This window comes from Panthera onca, chromosome F2, assembly GCF_046562875.1.
Source record: "Panthera onca isolate mPanOnc1 chromosome F2, mPanOnc1 haplotype 2, whole genome shotgun sequence".
In the NCBI taxonomy this organism is placed as follows: Eukaryota; Metazoa; Chordata; class Mammalia; order Carnivora; family Felidae; genus Panthera; species Panthera onca.
In genome coordinates, this window is record NC_138356.1 from 28,230,519 (window position 1) to 28,256,723 (window position 26,205).

The 26,205-nt window shown below is 37.7% G+C and overlaps 1 protein-coding gene across 1 annotated transcript in view; it reads left to right on the forward strand.

Moving 5' to 3' along the window:
* LOC132664216 (uncharacterized) overlaps nucleotides 1-26,205 on the forward strand; it is a 493,245-nt gene that overhangs the window by 148,529 nt on the left and 318,511 nt on the right. Inside the window, exon 3 of the mRNA XM_078441793.2 lies at nucleotides 11,753-11,846. The gene's annotated coding sequence lies outside the window, so the exon portion shown is untranslated. The remainder of the gene's footprint in view (nucleotides 1-11,752; nucleotides 11,847-26,205) is intronic.

The following is a 26,205-nucleotide window of genomic DNA, read 5'->3' on the forward strand; positions in this document are numbered from 1 at the left end:
GATGTTCCTTTAACGAATTAATCTTTTGATGTTTAAAAAAAGTAAAGATACAGCAGCATCATTGGAGGTTTCTTGCTGAAATGTTCTTATCCTCTTAGATATAGCACAGCATTTGCCAGCTGGCCATCAAGATATTTTTCTAAAACTGGACTGGAAGTCATAAGCTCTTGCACTTAATCCTGACTCTGACCAGCTGTGTTATCTTCGAAAAGTCCCTTAAACTCTCTGAAACTTCATTTTTCACCAGCAAAATTTGCTATTTTGATGATATATCTTCCTTAAGTTTTTTAAAAAAATGTTTATTTATTTTTGAGAGAGAGACAGAGACAGAGGGTGAGGGGCAGAGAGAGAGGGAGACACAGAATCTGAAGCAGGCTCCAGGCTCTGAGCTGTCAGCACAGAGCCCTACACGGGACTCGAACTCACAAACCGTGAGATCATGACCTGAGCTGAAGTCGATGCTTAACCGACTGAGCCACCTAGGCGCTCCTTGATGATATATCTTCTAAAGCAGCATGTCCAATGGAAATATAATTTGAGTCACATATACAATTTAAAATTTTCTGGTAGTATTTAAAAAAGTAAAATGAAACAGATGAAAGAAATTTAATCATATATTTTATTTAACCCAAAATATCTTAAAGAGTATCATTTCAACATGATTATACATGATAATCATGTGATAAATACACAAAATTAGTGGTGATATCCCCTACATTCTTTTTTCTTTACAGTCTGGTGTGTATGTTACGCTTACAGCAGATCTAATTTTGGAAGCTCAATTTCATTGGAAATACCTGATCTGTATTTTGATAAAATTAAATTAAAGTTTAAAAAGTAGATCCACATACCCAGGTTTTTCCAAACATACAGAATGTTCCAATGACTGAATCAAATGTCAGCTTTTAAAATAAAATAAAATAAAAGTTCCCATTCCTCAGTTGCAATACCGGCATTTCAAGTGTTCAGTATTCCTGTGGGGCTTCTGATTATTGGAGAGCATAATTATTTTTATTTAAGTTTGTTTATTTATTTATTTATTTATTTATTTATTTATTTATTTAGAGTGCATGAGTAGGGGGCAGGGGCAGAGACAGAGAGTGAGAGAGAATCCCAAGCAGGAGCACTGAGCCATGTGTAGGTCTCTATCCCAGGAACCATGAGATCATGACCTGAGCCAAAACCAAGAGTTAGATGCTTAATTGACTGAGCCACCCAAGCACCCCTAGACAGTGTAATTCTAAAATCTTTGGTACCAGCACTTAGGGCCCAGTACAGTCTTGCATGGGTAGTTTGGGTGCATTATGACACTGATTTGCAGATAAGGACCACACACGTGGTGTTTGTTCACTGTGTTGGCTGCTGGAGGCTACAAGGACTTGGATTTCTGGCTCAGCTCAGGGCTGGGATGGGGGCATAGCAGAATCTCTGCTTTCTCTTCTGGCCTCAGCCCTGGCCCCTCAGCCCCATTCCCATTTATCCCCCTCCCCCACTTTTTAATCCCAACCTGAAGCTGTGATCTGAGCCTCCAGGGACAGAGAAATAAAAAAGAGTGCTTTGTTCCTATGTCATTAAAACATGAAACGTTTACTGTTGTAGAGAATTTGTCCTGTCTCCCCACCTAACTTGGGGTGGGATCGTTGATGATTTCTCTGAGAAGGGGGGTCCCAAGAGCTCTTTTATGCCTGGCCTATTGAGGTAAAACTGTAGTGAGAAATGGAGAAACCTGGTTGTTTGCCCTGGTTCTGCATTTATTTGTATTTTGTTAATTCAGCGCATAGCTACTGAGTACGTGCTGGGTACTGGGAGTACAGCATCCAGTCTGGGTCCTCACAGAGCTCACGGTCAACCGGGGGAGACAGACACTAATAAAATATTATCTTAAATAAATGGGTAGGTTTAATAACTGCAAAAAATAATAAAGCCTCTGCTACCTCTACTTCTACCTTTGTGAAGCTCTTATGTGGGAAGTGCTCCTTTAAAGAAAAAGGAAGATCAACCTTTCTCATTTCAGGGGAAACTGATTATCAAAGGAGATATAGCTCCCTGTGACATATTTATCCACTGAGGTTCTGTTTCTTGTGGATAAAGTTCATAAGTTCCCTTGCTTTTCTACCCAGCTGATTATTCGGTTTCATGAGTTTAGTAAAAATCATTAGTAGAAAAAACAAAACTTTCCAGCCTGTCTTTGACAGATACTTAAATAAATAATTGTTTCTGTTACTACTTTAGTATGAGATTTACTAAATAAGATGTGTACAAAGATATTTGTGGCAATGCTGCATGAAATAGCAAAGGAAAAACATAAACGTCTACCAGAGAAAAAAAATACATAAAATGCAATATCTACTTATATTGGTTTATCATACATCAGTCAGAAGCAATGAATTCAATTTCCATAAAGAAATATGGATCAAATAGTATGTTCAAAAACATAAAATCGTATGAAAGACTTAGGAAGCAGAATGAAAAGCAAGATTGAAAATGCATATGTCAGACAATACTGTGGGTTGTTTGAGGACACACACACACACACACACACACAGTTGTTTGGACAGTGGATTGGAAAGACACATTTGTGATGCAAGAGAGTGGGTGCTTACAGAAACGGGGGCTGGATTGGACTGGGGGCTGGGGACATAAACAAAGAGGGGGTGTGGCTACAGGAAATACAACATTGTTCTACAAAACCTGAGAAGATTGCGCTGCAAAACAAGAAGATTATATCAGTATCTACCAAATTCTGTGCACTTGATGTCTTCAGATCAAATTTAAAATGCACAATAAAAGTTCTATAATGGGAATGTTATTTATTCACAGTCCTTCAAGGACTTAATACTCTATAGAGCGAGAAAGACATACCCACAAAATTATGAGTCTGCATAATAAACTATGACAGAATTAATGAATGTCTCCAATGGTTAAAACAACAGTATCTGATGGGGAAAATTAAGTGGAGCATTGGAAAAAATATAAAGTAAGCATAATATCCCATATCTATTTCTGATATTTTCAAAAAACACATTTAGGTAACATCTAATGCCCATTTCATTGTCCTACACATTGCTATTAATAACAAGAAAGAAATCATAGGACAAAGCTAAAATTTTGCGAGAACTAATATGTGCCAGATGGATTGCATACCAATTATTTTATGGATTATCTTATTTTATCTTTCCAGTGACTCTCTGTGGTAAACATTATTTCCATTTTATGCATAAGAAAACTGAAGTTTGAGGAGGTTGACGAGCTTGAGCAGTGTCACCAGCCAGTCTATTTTGGAGTAAGATTTATAGACAAGTGTCGCTCCAAAACCCGTGTCTCTCCCACCACACTATGATAATGCCACAACAAAATTAATATCTCTGCCTCTGAACAAGAAGTGATAGGAAATCCTTTACTGTTAATGGCTGTCAGATATTGAAGAGAAGCTTCTGATCTAAAGAAAATTAGGGCTATTATAGAATTACTCCTCTCTGCCCTTTTCCCCAACCCAAAATTTTTCAAGGATGTTTCCTTAATACCTGTCTCACTAGTCCCCCTCCTCCAAGTCAGCCTCAAGGTCAGCTACCACATGAGTTCAGTTCTTCATCACTTACTGCCTTGATCATTGATTTATCTTCTTAATTGGTTTCCTTCCTTTCAGTGAACCCTTCCTTAATTCCATATTCAAAAGTGCTGCTAGAGTGATCTAGCTGAAAGGCATACATCACCATGTTGTTCCTCTGCTTAAATCTGTCAGGAATTTCTTTTCAGAACAAAATTCAAAGTCTGTAATTACAAAGAAGGAGCTGCCCAAACACACAAACTTTCCTCCATCTCTTTTCTTTATTCCTACAATGGTTATTGTTACCTTTTTGTCTGATAATTCAGCTTTTGCTTTTCAAGGTATATTTGAGTAACATCTCCAGGAAGTCTTCTCTGCCCTGATCCAGGAAGATGGGTGTTAGGTCCTCTTCCTCTGTACTTCCCACTGCCTTGTCCATGCCCTTTATCATGCTGTGTATTGGTTTGTCTCTCCATTGTCTAAGTTCCTATGTTTTTCATTGTTATTCTTAAGAATTAGCACTGTGCCATGGTAAAGTCTCAATAAATGTTTCTTGAATGGTGAAATTAATTTAATGGAGTGTAACCTAAATATAAACTGAGTTTTCCTCACTTATATTTGTCAAGGTTCTTTCTCTTGGATCTCTACCTCTCCTCCCAACATACATTTGGCTTAAGGAAGAGTCTCACCATATAACTCTTACTTTCTCCTTCTCTCCTTTGCTCAGTATTACATAGAATTGTGGTGGTAGTTTGCAGGGAAGGGGTGGTGAGGAGAGATTGGGATGATGGTTGAAGATGCCCGTGTTAGTTCTGCTCTCTGTTGAGAATTTCCAATGGAAGAGCAGCACTCAATTATTTTTTATAATACGGAATACTTAATGCATCATTCTCCTCAGCTTTGGGCTCAGTCATCAATTCTCACGTAGTGGGAAAAATTCCACTCTATATGCTGTTATGCCACAATCCTGAATACGGCTGTAGTCACGCTCTGTTCTCAAACGAGAATTTATCCACTTTGCACCCAGTACCATTCACAGGGATTATGGTCTCTAAACCTGCTCTGCAAGTCCAGGTCTACCCAGGACTATCCTTGCTTCCCAATCTGGGCAAAACGTCATCTTGATAAGCTCTAAATTATAAACCAAATGGAAACTTAACACTGTCACTACACTGTCAATACACAGATAACATAGGATGACTAAAGAGCAGAGACAAACTATAATAGAACAAGCTAAGAAATACAGGTGAGGCTACAGTTGTCCCAGCCAGCCAGTTGCTGGCTTATTTATGGCTGTTTTCATTACAATATTTACTCATTTTCCCTTTGACCTAGGGTAGCACCTTGATTGATTGAAGTCTTTGTCTTGTGAGGGGATCCAATGTTTCATTCCTGAAGAACCTACACCTTCATTGGTCCTTCATGTATAAAATTGCAACAGTCTTTGGTCAAACTTTTCCCCTAATTAAGGCAATAGAAGAGGTGTGCTGGGGACCAAAATCTCCCTTTTATGCTTTCCTGCTTCATTCTTGAAGGTCAGGCTTAGTTTCCATAGACAACACAACTTATACTAGCTCTCTTAATCATATATTGGACATGACCAGGTACTACTCATATTTCAATTAAGTGAAACCAAAACAGAATCAAGTATTCTGTAGAAATTGTTCCTCCCTTGGATTTTTAAATCTCCATAACAAAGGAAACTACCTCAATATAATGAAGTCCATAGATTTTAAAAACCTATAGCTGATACACTCAATGGTGAAAGATTTAAAGCTTTTCTCTATGACAGGAACAAGATAAGAATACCCATTTTCACCACTTCTACTTAACATAGTATCAGAAGTCCCACCCAGAACAATTAGGCAAGAAAAAGATATAAAAGGCACTTCCTTTACTTCAGAAAGGACGAAGTGAAATTATCTCTGCTCACAGATGATATGATCTTATAAGTATAAAATCTTCTAAGTATAAAATAGCACCAAAAAGAATGAAATACTTAGGAATAAAATTCATTCAGGAAGGAAAAAGACTTGAAAACTACAAAATATTGCTGAAGGAAATTAAGGAAGACATCAATAAATGGAAACACATCTCATGTTCAGGGATCAGAAAATTTAATATTGTTAAGAAGGCACTAGTATTCAAAGCAATATTCAGATTCAGTGCAATTTTTATCAAAATATTAATGATGTTTTTTTCCAGGCACAGAAAAATCCATTCTAAAATGCATATGGGATCTCAAGAGACCCCATATAACCAAAATAATCTTGAAAAAGAGAAAGTTGGAAGTCTCACATACCCCAATTTTAAAACTTACTACAAAGCTACCATAATCAAAACAGTATATTACAGACATAAAGGCAGAAAATATACACCAGTAGAATAGAACAGAGAATTAGGAGATAAAACTCTCACAGATATAGTCAAATGATTTTCAACAAGGATATCAACAAGGATATGCAATGGGGAAAGGACAGTATTTAGTAAATGGTCTTGGAGAAGCTGGATATTCACATGCAAAACAACAAAGCTGAACCCTTACCTTACACCATATGGAAAGTTAGCTGAAAATGGATCAAAGAGCTAACCATAAGAGTTAAAATCACAAAACTCTTAGAAGAAAACATAGGCCAAAATTTCATGACATTGGATTTGGCAGTTATTTCCTGGATATGAAATGAAGGCAACAATGCCACCACCAACAATAAAAATAGATAAATTGGGCTACATCAAAATTGCAAAATTGTGTGAACCAAAGGACACTATTAACAGAGTGAAGATACAATGCATAGAAAGGGAGAAAATATTTGCAAATTATAAGTCTGATAGGGGATTAACATCACATATATATATATAAAGAATATATAAATAAATATTTAAAGAATATATAAAGAACTCTTACGTTTCATCAATTTAAAAAAACAAAATAAAACTATCCAACAGAAATGGGCAAAAACTTGAATAGACATTTTTCCAAGGAAGAAATACAAATGGCCAAAATGCACATGAGAAGATGCTCAACATCACTAATCATTAGGGAAATGTAAATCAAAACCACAATGAGATACCAGTTCACACCTATGTAGGATAGCTCTTACCAAACAAAATCCAGAAAATAGCAAGTGTAGGTGAAGATGTAGGTGAGGAGAAATTGGACCCTTGTGCACTCCTGGTGGGAATGTAACTTGGTGCAGTTTCTATGGGAAGTAGTTCTAACTCAACACCCCAAAAATGAAAAATTCAATTAAAATATGTGCAGAAGACACAAATAGACATTTTCCCAAAGAACACATACAGGTGGCCAATAGACACATGAAAAGATGCTCAATGTCACTCATCAGAGTGAGATATCACCTCACAATTGTCAGAATGACTAAAATCAACAATACAAGAAACAACATGGGTTGGTGAAGATGTGGAGAAAGGGAGATCTTCCTGCACTGTTAGTGGGAATGCAAACTGATGCAGCCACTCTGGAAAACAGTATGAAGTTTCCTCAAAAAAGCAAAAAAATATATGGGCACCTTGGTGACTCAGTTGGCTGAGTGTCTGACTTCAGCTCAGGTCATAATCTCACAGTTTGTGACTTTGAGCCCCACATCGGGCTCACTGCTGTCAGCATGGAGCCTGCTTTGGATCCTCTGCCCACCCTCCCTCCCCGCCCTTCTTCCTCTCATGCTCTCGCTCTCTCTCTCTCTCTCTCTCTCTCTCTCTGTCAAACATAAACATTAAAAAAAATTAAGTCAAATATAAAACTATGCTATGATTCAGTAATTGCACTACTAGGTATTTACCCAAAGAATACTATTTCGAAAGGGCACATGCACCCTGATGTTTATAGCAGCATTATCTACAATAGCCAAATTATGGAAACAGCCCAAGTGTCCATCAACTGATGAGTGGATAGAGAGGATGTGATATATGTGTACAATGGCATATTAGCCATCAAAAAGAATGAAATCTTTCCATTTTCAGTGACGTAGATGGAGGTAAAGAGTATTATGCTATGTGAAATAAGTCCGTCAGAGAAAGACAAATACCATATGATTTCACTCATATGTGGAATTTAAGAAACAAAACAAATGCGCATCAGGGAAAAGAAAGAAAGAGAAAGAAAGATCAGAGTGGGGGGGGGGGTGGAGAGAGAGAGGCAAACCAGGAAACAGACTCTTAACTATAGAGAATAAACTGATAGTTACCAGAGGGGAGGTGGGTGAGGAGATGAGTGAAATAGGTGATGGGGATTAAGTAGTCCACTTGTTATAAACACCAGGTGTTGTATGGAAGTGTTTAACCACTATACTGTACACCTGAAGCTAGTATTACACTGTATGTTACCTAACTGAAATTTAAATAAAAACTTAAAAAAAAATAGAATTGCCAATGTCCAGCAATTCCACTCCTGGGTATACACCCGAAAGAAATGATAACAGAGACTCAAAGAGATATTTGTACACTCATGTTCTTAGTGGTGTTACTCACAATAGCTAACAGATAGAAGCAACCCACATGTTCATCCACCGATGAGTGGATAAACAATATGTGGTATATACATACTATGAAATATTATTGAGTCCGAAAAAGGAAGGAATTCTGACCCATGCTGCCCACATGGATGAACCTTGAAGATATAGGCAAATTCTGTATGATTCTACTTATATGAGGTAACTACAAGAGTCAAATTAATAGAAACAGAAAATAGAATAGTGGTTTTCAGGAGCTGAGGGGAGGGGAAAATTGAGAGTTGGTGTGACGTGAGAAGATTAAAAAGTGCCAGAGATGGGGGTGGTGATAATTGCACAATGTGAATGTGTTAATGCCACTGAACTGTGCGCTTAAAAAGATTTAAATGTTGAATTTTATGCTATGTATATTTTACCATAATAAAGAAAAAAAAACCAAGACAAAATCTCTTTAACAGTATAACTTAGAATCCTCAAGATAGGAAACTATTAAGCATCATCAAGTGTAATTATAAACATATAATAGATTCAGGCTACTAGAAGATAATATACCCTGCAGAAGAGCACCCGGCTCTGAAAAATGTTGACTTTCAGTATGCTGCAGTTGGGTTTTCAATCATTATTGTCCCTGTTATCTGAACCTAGTCCTTTCAGATAATGAGGGTATAAGATAAAATCAGGAAACCCCACTGACATCTTTCCAATGCTATATTTCTTTCAGTGTTATAAGACTAAAATGCATAAAACGTGGTGGTAAGTTTGGATATGGTGGTGCTATTCCATGAATCACAAATAGAGAATGCTAATCAAAATCAGATTGGCTAAAGTGTTTATGCTAGAAAGGACAAATTGCTGCCCAGTCCTCATCTAAGAAGCTTGATTTAATCTGCTTTGCACCACCAGGTGACACGTCCACCTCCGAAGGCAGCTGCCACCTTGGGAATCTGCAATTGTTGGCTGCTGTTAACAAATTCAACCCTCAGCAGAAGCAGCAGCCAGACCAAGTTTGTGAAGGGCTTGTCCCTGCATAGTTCATTTCTAAGCTCAGGGGAACACATATTGAAACCTCTGGAAAAATGGAAAGACCCCTGGAGAATGAGTCATCAGTCTTAACCACAATTCTGCCACCAAAATCTATTGGAACCAACAGGAAGTCACTCATTCTCTCAGTTGAGTTTCCTGGTCTATAAATTGAGGTTTATGTCCATCCTTTTCATTTCTTTTTTTTATTTTTTTTTTAACTTTTTTTTTTTTTAATTTATTTTTGAGACAGAGAGAGAGCATGAACGGGGCAGGGGCAGAGAGAGAGGGAGACACAGAATCAGAAGCAGGCTCCAGGCTCTGAGCCATCAGGCCAGAGCCCGACGCGGGGCTCGAACTTATGGACCGCGAGATCGTGACCTGAGCAGAAGTCAGACGCTTAACCGACTGAGCCACCCAGGCGCCCCTATCCTTTTCATTTCTAAAAGCCCATGATCTACTACTGTTCCACCCATATATATTAGGAACCTTAAAGTGGTTCATGGAATAATAGTAGTGAGTCAGTCAGGCTGAACTGTAGTTTGTTATGAGAATAGGAATAAATCTATACAAAATATTTTTAAGTCTTCAGTGGAAAGACACATTGGCATAGAAACATTTAACTTGGGGTGCCTGGGTTGCTCAGTCGGTTAAGTGTCAGACATCAGCTCAGGTCATGATCTTTTGATTCATGAGTTCAAGCGTGACATCGGGCTCTGTGCTGATAGCTCAGAGCCTGGACCCTGCTTTGTATTCTGTTTGTGTGTCTCTCTCTGCCCCCCCCCCCCTTGCACTCTGTCTCTCTCTCTCTTAAAAATAAATAAACATTTAAAAAAAGAAACATTTAACTTATAAATCAATGGATGCTGGTGATGGCTGACTGTTTTGATGAAGGGGCTTGAATAAACATATACAAGCAGGTTTTATGTAGTTATGCTATGCATTTAATTTTCTTAGCACACATAAATAATGGTTTTTTTTTTCCTTTTTGGTACAATGATTGAAAAGACCTCATAGAAAAGAAGGAGAATTTATTCTTCCCTTCTGTACAAATGGGCCCCACTATGGTAACACATCTCCATCTAAGACTTTCCTGGACTTATCCTTTTCAATAAAAGACTTCGTACTGTCCACTCTCCAGATCCTGATCCTGCCCACCTGGACTTGTGCTTAAAGTCCCATAGTTGATTCTCACTGTTACTTGCCCATGTTTGTGGGCAAGTCCCATCCACCCCCACGTCTAAATAGCACTTTCAGGAAAGCCAGATTGGCTTAGAGTCCCAGCTCCACATGCAGCACAGGAGAAATAGGAAGGCTCTCTATGCACTTTGTTTACCAGAACTTTCTTCTCATTCTTGGGATGGCTACAGAATGAAAGCATTTCCCCTGCACACTTTCTGTAACACCAACAGTATCTGTATCTGCAGCAGAGAATGTAGCACCATGAAAACTTATTTTTTCCTTCTGTCCAAATAATTCCGAGTAATAGTGAATGCCAGCCTTGGTATTATATCCAACAAAATTTAGTTATAAGACCTAGTTTTAAGCATATTGACTTTGCTAGTTATTAGTTTCAAGACACTGGGAAATTATTTTATCTTCTGTTAGCTTCCATTTCTTCATTTTTTATGGGGAATTAACTTGTGATGATGATTAGAAAGAATATATTGAAAGTTCCTAGCACAATGTCTACACCTAGATAAGTATCCAATATGTCTTAGTTCTTCTTATTATAGAGGAAATAGAAGGCACCCTACTTTGAATTTGAATTTCACTAATTGTTCATCTTTTTCCTTAAAAAATTATTTGTAATACATAGGCTGCATTGAGGCCTGCTGCATAGTTGGGCAAGTTGTTCTCTGAACTGAAGTTCCACTTTGTATCATAGACACTTTTATTTTGAAGTTAGTACAAAAAATTTCCAACAAATAACAGCAGTTAGTTGTGGGCTTCTCTTTGAAGGTACTAACCTTTTATTTAAAAACAAAAAGGCTGGATCTTACTGTCTTCTTTTTGTCCAGTGCAGATCATGTCTGGGAGCTGAATTTCATTAAATCAGTGTTTCCACCCATGGACCATCTAAAACAATCCATGTGCCGGGGCCACACCCTGGGAAATTTTGATTCAGTGGCCCTGGGTGGAGTTTCCAAATATATAATTTGGAAATGCTCCAGAAGGGGTTATGATTGAGCATCTCTGATTACCAAAAGCCAAATTAAATCAGGGCAGAAAAAGAGCATGAGCTACTATGAAGCCCAGCAGGTTTCTCAGTATCATTCTTGATTTTTGGACTCTTGTGCACAGTTTCATAGAGAAGAGAAGAGAATTTTAATTGAGGTTATATTTCCATGGGAACAAGAAGCCCAGTGATCCTTCATGTTCCCAGTCATGTCTGTAAAAGGTATCATATTGTTCACTCCAAACTGCTGCAATGCAGCAAACACTACTAAAACTCATTTGCTGATTTACATAGCCTGTCAGAGTACAGCTTACACAGTTGTAATTGCAGACAAGGGTGCATCTTTGCAAGATTTTCCATCTCTGTGGATTATCTTCATAGCAAAGAATTTTGGAGATGACGTCCACCATTCTGATCTTACAAAAAAAGAAATTGAAGCCTATGGCGAATAATGATTTTTGCCTAAGATCACACAGCTCGGTGAAAATTTTTTTCTTTATTTAGTATACTATATGTAATTAGGTCTTGTTTTTCTTGCAGGGTAGAGAAATGAATACATTCTATAAAAAGTAGCAAAAAGAGAAAAATTTGTCAAAGCACAATAGAACTGTCAGTACACTTCAAAGGATCCAAGGTATTTATTTCACTACATAGTTTGTAATACTTTTTGATTATTTTTCTACAAATCTTCTAATTAAAATAAAACCTATTGGCAACCTGTAAAGTTGGAAGCACAATGTAATATGGCTCTGTTTCTTCTAGTCATAAAAAGAGCAACACCTTACCAATCACCTTTCACTCATGACACAGTAGGAAGAGAAACTCGGATATTTTTTATTATTTTGTTTCTAACCAATATATGAAACTTGTAAAACACACATAAAGTAATAAGTGGAATGCTTGGTTTTTGGAGTCCAATTTATTGTTTTGTCTTTCATAGACATTTTCACAAAATGCTTGTCAAAGTGAGTTGTGAACAAAACAGACACAGATGTTAATATCTTTTCCTTTCTTTGTCTGGCTTTTACTTAATTTTGAGTATGTTGAAAAAGAGTTTATATTCTATGTATTGATATAAAAACAATATAACAAACACCTGTGAAACCACTGCCACTTTTCTTATGAAAGCATAAGAAATAAAACAATTATTGTTATCTTTGAAGCTCCTCTGTCCTATACTTATTCTATTCTCTCTCCTTCTTCAGAAATAACAAATATACCAAGTTTGGGGCTTATCATTCTCTCAATTTTCTTTATCATTTTACCAAGTATGCACATGTTTTTAAAGTTTGTATAATAGGAGTCTTACCATATATGTTCTTCTATTGCTCACTTTTATAATTCCAAATATATTTGTCCTTTCATAGCATTGTTTTGTATAGAGTCTTCATTCCCACTTCTAAAGCACTACTTTGGATGGATTTACTGTAAGTTATTTATTTTTTCTATTAGACATTTACTATTATAAGTGGTGCTTCTCTAATTGTTCTTGTCCATGTCTCTTGGTGTGCACATGCAAGATTTCTTGAGGGTGTATTTACCCAGTAGTAGAAATGCTGGATCTTGGGACATGTGCATTTAACCTTAATTGATATTATGCATTTGTTTTTCAAAGGTATTATGGTAGTTAACATACCTAGCAAATCTGTCTGAGAGTTGTTGCCCCACAGTAGGTGGGATAAGACAACTTATATTGCAGCTTTAATTTGCATTTTCACAATTCTAATGAGACTAAATATATTACCAAATGTTTATTGGTCATTCCTGCTTTCACCTTTTGCAGATTCCTACTCAATTCGTTTGTCCATTTTGTTTTTTACACTTGGATGTTTGTATTTTTTAAACTTAATTCATTGCAGGGTCACCCGGGTGGCTCAGTCGGTTAAGATTCTGACTTCGGCTCAGGTCATGATCTCACAGTTCGTGAGTTCAAGCACCACCCTGGGCTCTGTGCTGACAGCTCAGAGCCTGGAGCCTGCCTTGGATTCTGGGTCTCCCTCTCTTTCTGCCCTTCCCCCACTTGTGCTCCCTCTCTCTCTCTCTCTCTCTCTCTCAAAAATAAATATACATTAAAAAAAAGTAATTTATTGAAGCTCTTAGTGTCTTCTGCATTCTCTTGACATTGGCAAATACATCCTAATTGATTGATTGATTTTCAGTTTTAGGAATGTCTCAGCGAAACAGTTTTTAATTTTATTGTAGTTGTATTGGTCAGTCTAGGCCCCTCTCGGGTCTTACCATAAAGATGTTCTCTTAAATTTTCTTCTAAATTGTTGCAACTGTCCTCCCACATATGAGTTGAATCTGATGTGGGAAATAAAAGCAAAAGAAAAAATTAAACTTCCTTACTACTTACAGTCCATTGACAAGTCCTTGAAACAGGCAGAGTGACCTTCCTCTAGGAACTCAATTGTCTGGATGTTAATACTTTGCCAAGGGCAAAAGGCAACCTTAGCTTAACATTATCCTGACCTCCAGGATCCTGTAAGTCTACTTTAACATATAAGAATTCCTTTGGAAACTTCCTTTATCTCTACCCCTCAGGATATATGTTAGCAATCATCTTCCAAGCATATGGCCCACTGGTATACATCTGAAGGGTCTCATAACTAAGATTTTATTTGAAAGTGATAAATGACTTTTTCTTAAAAAGAGCTAGCCCCTCCAGGTACTGGAAACCTTGTTTCCAAAATCCCTTAGAGATTTACACTATCCCTGAACCCCTTCCCAACCTGAAAGTATATAATCAGTCACCCATCACAACCTCAGTGCAGCTCTTTCTGTCCACGGGTCCTGTCCCTGTGCTTTCATAAAACCACCTTTTTGCACCAAAGACATCTCAAGAATTCTTTCTTGACTCCAAACCCCAACACATGTACATCAAATCCATACGGATTTGCTTTTTCTGAATACTCCATTTTTTTCCTAAGTTAATAAGCAATTGCCCTAGCAACATTTACCGAAATATTCATCATTCCTTTGCTGAATTTCCATATAAGTTCTATTATAAATTACGTATTTGTTTACATATGGATTTATTCTGCATAACAGAATTTACAGCCAAGGAGCAGAGTGGAGGGCAGTTGACAGAAAATTAGGAGGAGGTGTTAGAGGTAGTGACCAGGTGATCAGACATCAGGTAGAGGAGGGTGGAGGATGAGCAATCTGATCAGATATCAAGGGAGGTTTTGGCTAAACTCACTTGCACAGGTCTTGCTAAAGCTGGATTTTATGAGAAAGTACACAGATGGACCTAGGAGAGGTTCAAGAGTCTGACTAAAGTTTGGTCAAGCGAAAAATCTTTAACTTCTTGCCTTCTGATTTTGTTGCCCATGTTTCTTCGGCATCTCATTCACAATGATTTTGGGTTTTGCTGTATTTTGTGTGTGGGTGTCTTTCTGTTTTGTGTCTTTGGAATTTCATCCCTCAGCATCTTTGAGAGCCCTGTCGCAAGTCTGATGTTCATGATTGGTCAGCTTGTGCTTTCACATCAACCCAAGAGGTGCTTCTCACATGGCAATTATAGCATTCTTACAGAGGTACTACACAACAGGGTTCTCTGAAGGTGGTGATAAAGTTCCGGAAGAAGGGAAAAGTTTTGCTAATTTGTGCCAAACCAATTTGAACTAACTCTGAAGCTGGAAAGCTTTGTGTTTGTTTCTGCAATATGCCTCAGAGCAACATTAAGCCAGACCACTTTAAACCAGTTCCCTGCGGGGTGTGTGTGTGTGTGTGTGTGTGTGTGTGAGAGAGAGAGAGAGAGAGAGAGAGAGAGAGAGAGAGAGAGAATTTAGGTAGTATGAACCTATGCTGCAAACCTCAGAAAAGGCACCTGTGATCTCAACCTATCAAAAGAAATCCCCTCCCATCGCCCCCTCACCTTCACCCATCACCAGAGTTGAAGATAATGCAAATTTCCTTACTAAAGATTGAGGTTGGGGGGGATGGGCTTATTTCTAGCTCAGCCTTAAACTGATATGTTCTAGCTTTTTAGTGAGATCTCTGGTTAGATTTCTGATCTTGGCTGGCCTTAGGCTTTGTTCTCCATTTGATTATTTTAATACTCTGTGAAAGTGTTAAAACCAGCTCATAGGGGTGCACTGCATGCCAGAGGGCTAAAGACTACTTCTCCACGATTCCTACTTTCTAGTCAGCCCATGTATGAAATCACAGTTTTAAAAATCTTTAAAAATTACTGAAATCAGTAATTCATTTATAAAAAAGAAAACATCTGTGATTTTCAGAGAAACAAATGGAAAGAGAGACTTCAAAAAGGATATTTTGTTACCAGGATTTAGGCTTCAACTAGTTGTCAAGAACTTTTTAATATTATAGTATTGATTTAAAAAAAGACAATATTTTGAGATAAAATTGGTAAGGAGGAATTATAAGTATTTATGCTGACACAGAGCAGGTACTGAATACTCATTGATTGTTTTTTCTCATCAAGATTGTTCCACATCCCAAATGACTGTCATATACTGAAGCAGAATATAATGTAAAATGAATATATGAGAAAAGGCTAAAGATATCCCTTTAATTTAGTCAGCATTTCCCAAACATGTATGAGTTGCTCAATTGACTTAGAATGGAGGAATTATAGACTTCTAAGATCTATAAAGGACCTTAGAGAAACTATGCCTCCACTCTTTGATTGTACAGACAAGTGAACTGAGCACCAGAGAAGATAAATAAACTGCCCAAAGTTATACAATAGTTTAAAGACAGAGCTAAAGCCTGAGGCCATGCCTTATACTTCTTAATTTGTTGCTTGTCCTGTCATTATGAGGCACAAAATTCTGGGTGGTCTAGATGTTTGCTAGGAAAATTTTCTGTCAGTATCCTCTCTGGAACTGTGAGATAGGCGCAAATCTCAGTTACCATGTCAGGGAGAAAGCATAATTATTTATTTTTAAGTTTGCTTCTAGATCTCAAACTAGTAGCCGTGTCTTTAATTGACTATAACCTTAGTTGTTTTTTTTTTTTTTTTTCAAATATGACTGAATTTTCCCAAAATTCACAAGGGAGGTTGTGAATCAGAACAAAAAAAGAATCAATAGGGTGAGTCTTTGGGGGAATAATCAGGCAGAGATTTGGGAACCAGATTATTTATTCATTATTTATTCATTGCAAGCCCATTAACTAAAAGGCAGATCTGGAGGCAACATGATGACTAAGTTCATGGTGACTTATGAGGATAAACTGTATCCTTTCATGCTACCATATATCTGATGCCAGGAGAAAACTCTGGAGACAGAAGAGTGAGTCATCAAGGCAGTTCAAAGTTTCCTGAAAAAGAATATCTTAATACTGTCATTTATTGGGGACACATTTTGGAACTGTTCCCATTTTGTCTTTATTTTACTTTTATTGTTTCAGTGATAATGACTTTAACACTTTCTAAGGGGTACCGACTCAGAACTAGAATCAGAGGTAAGTCAAGCAAGGCCTTGAAGTTCCTCTTCTGATACTGGGATTGAATGTATCTACCCTGTGTTTGCCTGGCCTGAGCACAGTGGCTGTGAAATGTAGCGCTGCTCTTTCTGCCAGGGTTTTACTGACAGGTTCACAGAGCCGTTTATATTTCGAGAAGTCTGAACATGCTGTGTCATATTTAGAGTCAACAAATGTTTGCCTTGCTTACAATTAGTCAAGTAATCTATTGTGTGCTTTTATATACACTTTCTCATTTGTTTTTCTTTTTCATTTCTTTTGCTTTATTTTTTAAGTTTTTATATAAACTCCAACTAGTCAACATACAGTGTAATATTAGTGTCAAGCATACAGTATAGTGACTAAGCACTTCCATAAAATGCTTAGTGCTCATCACAGCAAGTACACTCCTTTTTGGGAACTCTCATAAGCACTGTCTCAATTTCAAAATAAAGACATGCTGGGGTACTTGGGTGGCTGAGTTGGTTACCATCTGACTCTTGGTTTTGGCTCAGGTCATGATCTCACAGTTTCATGAGCTCGAGCCCCACATAGAGATTTGTGCTGACAGTGCAGAGCCTGCTTGGGATTCTCCCTCTCCCTCTCTCTCTGCCTCTCCGCCATTCACCCTGTCTCTGCTTCCCTCAAAATAAATAAATAAACTTAAAAAGATTTTTTTTAAATAGAGACATGCTAAATTTTCTCAAGTTCACAGAGCCAATAAAAGGCAGAAATGGGTTTGAATCTGGGGCTTTTTGTTCCAAATTGTATCTCTAACCATGTGTCCAGCCACCTTTAGAAATGAAACTCCAAGGAGCAGCAGGGTGGCTCTGTTGGTTAAGAGGCTGACTTCAGCTCAGGTCATGATCTCGCAGCCTGTGAGTTTGAGACCCACATCGGGCTCTGTGCTGACAGCTCAGAACCTGGAACCTGCTTCCGATTCTGGGTCTCCCTCTCTCTCTGTCCCTCCTCTGCTTGCTCTCTGTCTCTGTCTTTCTCTCAAAAATAATAAACATTAAACAATTTTTTTTAAAGGAATAGAAAGAAATGCAACTCCAATATGACTTGTTATTTATTTATTTTTTAATCAATTTATTTACTAAAAACAAAAGCAATTTGCCCATTTCTCCCAACCCCCTACTCCTGGCAACCACCAATCTGTTCTTTGTATCTATGAGCTTTGTGTTTTATACATATATTTTTTTTCAGATTCTACATATAACTGAGCTCATATATTTGTATTTCTTTGACTCATTTCACTTAGCATAATGCCCTCAAGTTCCCTCCATGTTGTTGCAAAAGGCAAAATTTCATACTTTTTTTTATGGCTGAATAATATACATATATATAATCACAATTTCTTTATCCATTCATTCATTGATGGATATTTAGGTTGTTTCTATACCTTGGCTATTTTAAATAATGCTGCAATAAACACAGGGATGCATATATCATTTCAAATTAGTGTTTTTATTTTTCTTCAGATAAATACCCAGAAGTGGAATTGCTGGATAATGTAGTAGTTCTTTTTTTTTTTTTTTTTTTTTACTAATTTATTTGTTTTGAGACAGGCAGAGAAGGAGTGTGGGGGAGGGGCAGAGAGCGAGGGCAAGAGAGAATCCCAAGCAAGCTCTGCACTGTCAGCATGGAGCCTGATGCCGGGGCCGGAACTCAGGAGCCGTGACATCATGGTACACAGTCCTATAGGTTCCCTTTTCTTCACATCCTCACCAACACTTGTTATTTTTTGTCCTTTCTAACAGGTATGAAGTGATACCTCATTCTGGTTTTGATTTGCATTTTCCTAATGATTATTGATGTAGAGCATCTTTTCATGTACCTGCCAGCTCTCTGTATGGCAGCTCCATAGACGACTAACTGTGTGCCAAACCTGAAGTCTTCCCCTCAGGCCAAAGCTCCAGGACAACCAAAGAGGCTTCCTTCACACAAAGAGTTGGGAGTGTGCCTGAGTCCACTGTCTGTGTGGAGCCCTAGTGGTGGTAGCCTGACAAGAATTGTCTCTCAGATTGCCACAGTCCTGTGGGACCCAAGAATGCAAGTCCAACTGACCACCAGGGTGAGGCAATCCAAGAGCATCCCCTGGGCAGGAGGTGCAAAATCTGGGGTACCAGACATAAAAATCAGGGGAACAGATGTGGGTAAAGCTCCCCTCAAGGAGATACTGGCATCTATATAGTATGGCAGGAGGTGAGCTCAAATGTATCACCAGCCCTTGGAAGTCTCCGGAAATGATTACAGTCAGGCCCAAGGTGCATATTTAATAAGAAGCCTACCACTGAGGCCACGGTCTTGATGGGTAGCTAATAGGTGTCCTTCACAGAAAAAACTAAGCCACTGGGTCCATTGCTTCTTGCTATGCCCTGGAGATGGTAGCTGTTTAAGGAAATGTTCCCCATTGGTTACGGTTCTATGGGCCCCCCGGGTGTCAGCAGCACCAGCCGGAGCCAGGCCATGTGTAGGGGTGTCCTCTGGCAGCAGTTGGGGTGCCACACAAGGATATGAGTTCCTTTCTGGGTGATACTGATTATTACAATCCCTTGGGACCAGGAGTGCAAGCTCCCCTGGCCTCCAGAGCCTGGCAATAAAGAAATGTCCCCTAGGTGGCAGCACAAAGATCTGCTGCAGCAGATTCAGGTAAAGGCTCCCTTCCAGGGAGATTCTGGTGCTCTGGAGCTCGGCCAAGGGAACACCCCACGATGGTGCCCACCAGTCTCCCTCTCAGAGAGCATTAGAGCAGCTCCTAGATGTGTGAGTTGCATTAGATGCCTGCCCGGCAGACCAACGCTTTAATACAAGCAGGTGAGCCTCCTTCATTTTAAGTCTGGGCGCCCTTGGCTGCCTCTGAGCTGGGCTCTGAGTAGGATGAATTCAAGTGTGTAAGCGTTTTAAGAGCAGTTTCTTGGATCGCTAGTCTTGGGGGGGTCTCATGTTTTGAGCTCTAGTGGTTTCCAAATGAGATGTTTTTGGGGTTTCTCACATGTATGTCTTAAAAAATTGGGGTGCCCAATGTGGGATTTGAAACCTTTTCCCCTCAGGGAGAAGCTCCTTTTGAGTTCCCTTCTGGTTGTGGGGCATCATGTAGGGGGTGGGGTTAATGGCGAGATTGTTTCCCAACCTCTTCTGCATCAACCTTATTTTCTTCTAGTTGCCTTTATGTGCAGTTGTCAGTCAGCCTTCGGGTGGTTTTGTGTGTGTGTGTGTTTGTTTTGTTTTGTTTTACTTTAGACAAAGAATGCACTGGGGGAGAGGCGCAGAGGGAAAGAGAGACAATCTTAAGCAGGCTTGATCCCATGACCTTGGGGTCGTGACCTGAGCCCTGTTCAACTGATTGAACCACTCAGGTGTCCTCGCTTTGATGTTATGGAGACAATTTCTTTTCTTAAACCTCATGAACCAGCCTCTGCTAGCTTCAAACTTTTCTTCTGCAGCTGCCTCACCTCTCTCAGCCTTCTAAGAATTAAAGAGAGTGGATCTTTTATCCATGCCACTCAAACTTTCTCCATACTAGTAGTAAGGCTGTCTTGCTTTCTCGTCATTTGTGTGTTCACTGGAGTAGCACTTATAATTCCTTCCAAGAACATTTCCTTTGAATTCACAACTTGGCTAACTGTTTGGCACGCGAGGCTTAGCATTTAGCCTATCTCAGCTTTCAACATGCCTTCTTCACTAAGTGTAATCATTTGTAGCTTTTGATTTAAAGTGAGAGACTTGAGACTCTTCCTTTCACTTGAACATGTAGAGGCCATTGTAGGGTTATTGACTGTCCTAATTTTAATATCGTGTGTCCCAGGGAATAGGGAAGCCTCAGGAAAGGGAAAAGATGAGAGAATGGCTGATCGGTGGAGCACTGAGAACACACACATTTATCAAGTTTTCTGACCTATATGGGCATGGCTTGTGGTGCCCCCAAAACAATTACACTAGTGATGTCAAAGATCACTGATAACAGATCACCATAAGAAATATAACAATAATGAAACAATTTGAAATATTTCAAGAATTACGAATATGACATAAAGACACCAAGTAAGCAAATGTTCTTGGAAAAATGGAACTGATGGACTTGCTTGACACAGGGCTGCCACAAACTGTTAATTTGGAAAAATAAAACAAAACCAACCCCCCCCCCCCACAATATCTGTGAAGTACAATAAAGCAAAGGGCAATAAAGTGAGGTATGCCTGTAAATGAATCTACTGTAAAACATATTCCATTGAGGAAACTGATAGGAATCAATATAAGAAAACCAGAAGATATTTCTCAATGATTTGGATAAAAGAATCTTTGCCAGGGTTGGCAAATTTAAAAATTTGAAATCTAAAAAGATTGAAATGCCAACAAGCATCTTTTCTAACCACAATGGTATGAAACTAGAAATCAAGACAAGGATGTGATGGAGATGGGAAGACAATGCTATATTTTCTGAAGAAAGATAATCTGTACTAAAATCAATTTTTTCTGTGCTTTTAAAGTTGCCAAAAAGGAGGTCTGAGGGAGGTAGAGTCCAAAAATATATATTAGGATTCACTTTTATTGAAGAAACAAATTAGTTTGCATGCACTAAGAGCTGACAACAAAATAATAAATTGCTGAAGGGTTTTGTGTTCAAAGTAAACTTTGGGAATTTTGACTAGTAAACATTTTTTAAGTTGTTTGTAAAGCTACAGACTACTCATATGTGCTTACTTTGAGAGGGCTTTTTTCCCCTAAAACAATTATCTGTGTTAGTTGTTAAGATTGTTTTGTAGTTTTAGGCAAGAATCAAGTATTTGATACTCAAATAAGTAAGAAAAATGTTCCATCAGCTTTAACTTAAATATATTATCTTCTATATTTCTCTTCATCTTGGAATTCCTGAATTATATCTTCAACTTCTAAATGATGAATAAACCTATTTTAAATGGTAAATTTGCAAAATCAAAAACCTTAGAGAAAGCAAATATAACATTTAACATTGTAATCATTATGAGGATGGCTTTCTGTGTCTTCCCCTGCCCCCCAATAGGAAAAAGCATAATACTATAGAAAATCATTAAATAACAAAGAAAGAGCAAGAGAGGAAGAAAGGAATTAAAAAACAATAAGAAAATTAACAAAATGGCAACAGTAAGTTCATACATGTCAATAATAACTTGAAACAGAAACGGGCTAAATTCTCTAATCAAAAGACATAGAGTGACTAAATGGATTTAAAAAAAGGACCCAAGTATATGTTGCCTACAAAAGACTCACTAAAGCAAATATTACCATATATGAATGGAGAAATACCAATAGAATAATATAAGGAGATTCCAAAATCCACTTTCAGTAATGGACAAATCATCCAGATGGAAATCAATAAGAAAACATTGGATTTAAACTACAGGTTATACCAGATGGACCTAACAGATATATACAGAATATTCCATTCAACAAAAGCATAATACACATTCTTCTCAAGCACATGTGAAACATTCTCCAAGATAGATCACATGTTAGTCCACAAAACAAGTCTTAATAAATTTTAAAAGATTGAAATCATATCAAGCACCTTTTCGAAGCACAATGGTATGAAACTAGGAATCAGTTAAAGAAAACTGTAAAATCCATGAACATGTGGAGATTAAACAACATGTTACTAAAGAACTAATGAGTCAAAGTCAAAGGGAAATATAAAAATAACCTGAGACAAGTGAAAATGGAAACATAACATACCAAAACTTTTGGGATGCAGCAAAAGCAGTTCTAAGAAGAGAGTTTCTAGTGAAAAATGCTTAGATTAAGAAAAAAGCTCTCAAATAAACAACCTTTATAACTCAAACAATTAGATAAAGAACAAAGCCCAGAGTTAGCAAATGGAGGAAATAACACTGATCAGAGCAGAAATAGATGAAATAGAGACAAAAGATAACAGAAAATGTCCATGAAACTAAAAGCTGCTTTTTCTTCCCCAAAATAAACAAAATAGACAAACCTTTAGCTAGACAGATTTACCGAGAAAAAAAGAGAGGACTCAAATAAGTAAAAATAAAATGGAAGACATTATAACTGATACGACAGAAATACAAAGGATATAAGAGGCTGTCATGAAAATTATGTCAACAAATGGACAACCTAGAAGAATGAATAATTTCCTAGAAACATACAACCTACCAACACTGAGAGGCAGTGAAAAGAAATAGATGGTCTTACGAAAAGACTAAATATTGTCTATGTCATAAACCTATCCATCACCTCTGAAAGTTTCCTCTCACCTTTCTTATTTATAATTCTTTTTTTTTGTGATAGACACATTTAATATAAGATCTATCCTCTTTGCAAAATTTTAGGTATACAGTACAGTATTGTTAACTATAAGCACTATGTTGTACAGTAGATCTTTAAGACTATTCATCTTACATAACTGAAACTGTACCTTTGACCAATATCTGCCTATTTTACTCTCCTTCCAGCCCTGACAACCACCATTCTACTCTCTCCTCTTGTGAATTAGACTATTTTAGATTTCTCATGAAGTGGTATCATGTTGGCCACTCATTTCAATCATATTGGGCTTTTTTTTTTTAATTCTGACTCCAGGATTCCACCCCCCAGAGACTATGCTGTATTTCATCTGATGAGCAGGATAAGATATCAAGTCCTCAGATGGTTTTAACATGTTGACAAAATGGAAATACTGCTTTAGAAAAATATCTAGAGATGCATTTCTTTGCCCAAGAGATTACACATTTGGAAGCCAAATGGGTTTCTTGACGCATGTTTTTATATACAGTAAGACTTTGGATTGTGAGTAACTTGTTCTGCGAGTGTTCTGCGAGATGAGCAAACATTTCTAATAAATTTTAATTTGATAAATGAGCAGTGTCTTGCAATATGAGTAGTATGTGACACGAAACATCACATAATCACAACTAAGCCAATGGTTCTTCTCTCTTTCTCTCTGCCTGTCTCTCTTTCTCACTGTGGGATTGTGGGTGATCGTCTCCCATGCTTGGAGGCTCTGTTTCAGGCCCCAGTGTTTGACAGAAATCAGTGATTTTTCAGAACATTGGAAGGTACCCGCATCTGGCACTAGTGTATTTTTTGTCACTTCGCAATACCTATGGACAGTCCTCTGCTTTTCCATACAAGAATAAGGTTAGGAATGCTTTGCTTCATCTACGTCAGGCTGCCTGCAGATATAGACCCTTTCCTCTGCTGACTTATTGCCAGTTACATTAAATACAGTACATGACAAGAGTTTATTAATACTGTAGTCAGCATCCGTGCGAACGTATACAATGGCTCCCAGGCAGAAAAAGATTCCATTGAGCCAACAGCAGTGATTCCATTAGTGATAGTGAAAGTCATCTTATGCAATAACCCTCCTCTCTCTTGTCTCCCTCACATCAGCCACGAAGGTTTTCAAATGCAATTTAATATAGTTATTTTTCTTTATATTTTCTTTATTATTTTGTATTTTATTACAGTATTGTAATCATTTTATATGAATATTTTTGGGTGGTGGAACAAATCATCTGAGTTTCCATTATTTCTTATGGGAAGTTCACTTTGATATACAAGTACTTTGAATTACAAGCATGTTTCCAGAACAAATTATGCTCGCAAACCAGTTTTACTGTATTTACACGTGACCAATGTAATTATGAGTATGAATAGTATTTAACCAATTCTTACATTTCTCCATATGATATAAAGTACATTAAGAAATTACACTTTTGTGTTAAGCTAGGAGAATATGAATATATAAATACTTGAGGACAAAGGGAGAAATGTGGACTTGAATAAAAAGAGAATTGATTTAATATCATCACATGTACTGAGAAACTCTTCCTCTGGCGTTTAGAACTACTCATTAGTTGACATAGCATTGTTGGCTCTAATAATCTTTTTTTTTTAAATGCTTATTTATTTTTTGAGAGAAACAGAGTGTGAGCAGGGCAGGGACAGAGAGAGAGGGAGACACAGAATCCAAAGCAGACTCCAGGCTCTGAGCTGTCAGCACAAAGCCTGATGTGGGGCTCAAATCCATGAACCATGAGATTATGACCTGAGCCGAAGTCGGAAGCTCAACCGACTGAGCCACCCAGGCACCCCAAGAACTTTTCAAAAGAAACTGTTAAGAGAATGAAAAGACAAGCCATAAAATGGGAAAACATATTTGCAAATCACGTATCTAGAAACTTGTATGTATGAAGAATATATTTTTAAAAAGTCTCAAAACTCAGTAAGAGAACAAAAACCCAATATAAAATGGATAAGAGACTTAAATAGACATTTCCTCAGAGAAGATATGCAAATCTCAAGTAAACATGTAAAAAGCTCAATATCATTAGCCATTAGGGAATCAAAACCAAAACCACAATGATATACCACTATATACCTATTAGAAGGATTATAATTTAAAAGACTGACCATCCCAAGTGAAGGCTAGGATGGGGGACAACTGGAAATGTCACTACTGTTGGGGATGGAAAATGATACAGCCACTCTGGAAAACACTCTGGTAGACTCATAATGTTAGTCGTACACTTACCATAAGACTCAGCCATCTCATTCCTAGGTATTTATACAAGTGTAATGAAATTCTGTGCTCTCACAAAAATCTGTGCACAAATATTTATAGTGGCTTTATTTATAATTGTTCCAAATTGGGAACCACTCAAATGTCCTTCAGCTGGAGAATGCATAAACAAATCTGGTACATCCATACAAAGGAATAAAATTACTATTCAATAATGCATGAACTACAGACAGCAACATGGATGATTCTTATATGCATTATACTAAGTGAGAGAATCCAGAATCAAAAGGTTACATTCTGTGATTTCATTTTTATTATATTCTTGGAAATACGCAACTATAAGGAGATAAAACAGATTCGTTTTTGCAAGGGTCTGCGGGCTGGTGGAAGGGTTGACTACAAAAGGCCATAGGGAAATATTTTGGGGTGAGGAGCTGTTTTATGTTTTGATTGTGGCATTGGTTACATGATGGTGTGTTTTTCAAAAACTGCAGAATTATTCATTATGAAATAGGGTAAATTTTACCGTATATAAATTATATATTAACTGTAAGTGTAAAAAATAAAGAACAAAAAAGTCTGTGTATGATGACAAGTTACTTCCCTGATGAAGACAATTCTTTATATACATGAAAATTACCCCACAATGATTCAACTCTTATTGGATTCCAAATCAGCACTCAGTAATGCCCTGGATACCAGCTCTGCTCCATGCTGACTTATTTATACTTGAACATCTAATCCCTCCATTCTGGGCCTAACTTGAGACACTTTGAGGATAAACTGAAGGGTCTGTGATGTTTAACCTGGAGAAGTTCAACGGTCAAAGCAAGGACAGTGTTCCATCACTGTAGAAGTGATTTACATCATGCACAAAGAACTTCCTCACAGATGAGTAGTAGGAGACACTAGAATGGTTGCAGAGGAAACTGGAAACACTTTCCTAGAACCCTAAAGAAAGAATACGGGCATCTGACTCTCGTGAATTGTTTTATGCATCACATATTTACTGAATATCTCCTGAGCACAGGGTACA